This window comes from Ascaphus truei, unplaced genomic scaffold (genome assembly GCF_040206685.1).
Source record: "Ascaphus truei isolate aAscTru1 unplaced genomic scaffold, aAscTru1.hap1 HAP1_SCAFFOLD_298, whole genome shotgun sequence".
NCBI lineage: Eukaryota > Metazoa > Chordata > Amphibia > Anura > Ascaphidae > Ascaphus > Ascaphus truei.
Window position 1 is genome coordinate 348,435 of NW_027455943.1, and position 691 is coordinate 349,125.

Genomic DNA, 691 nt, shown 5'->3' on the forward strand with positions numbered 1-691 from the left:
GCCAGGTATTAAAGGGGTTACACCCCATTTGGCCATCCCCTGACCTCACCAGGACAAGGGGTTAACTGGGCTGAGGTCCAGAACTGTGATTTAACCCCTGTTATGACATGTAAATGTGTATTCCCCTGTTCCCCTGTTTTATTGTACTATCTGGTTTAATCAGTGTCTGCATCACACACACACTAGGATCCATCCGGGAGCACAAGGGTTAATAGCTGTATAGTGATTGTAGCCCTTTGTGTAATTTTCCCGCCTTTTCAGGCACCATTTTGCAGGCTCCCATAGGCCGCCATTGGGGCTCCATGTGTTTCAATGGCGGATCTTGCTGTTGAGTCCTGTTTCCTGAGAAGACCAGCAGATGGCGTCCGAGAGGGAGAGCGGCGGTTTCCCATTGTAAGTCAATGGGCTCATTGACTTCAATGGAGAATCCTTGAAAGAGCTTTCCAGGAACGAGTTGGCTGCCGTCCAAACCGCTTAACCGCAAAGCGGATACATTTTCAATAGGATAGCTTTGATCACTTACCAAGTCAAGTTCAACGACAAGTGGCGTGGGAATAAACAGTTCTAGAGCACCTAGAAATAAAATTCTTTCTGCCCCTAGTTCCTAGACCTCCCCCCACTCGACCACAACCGGGTCCCCGTATCCTGGACCCCCGATAAGGGTCGAACCGAGAAGAGCGGGCCGCGCCAT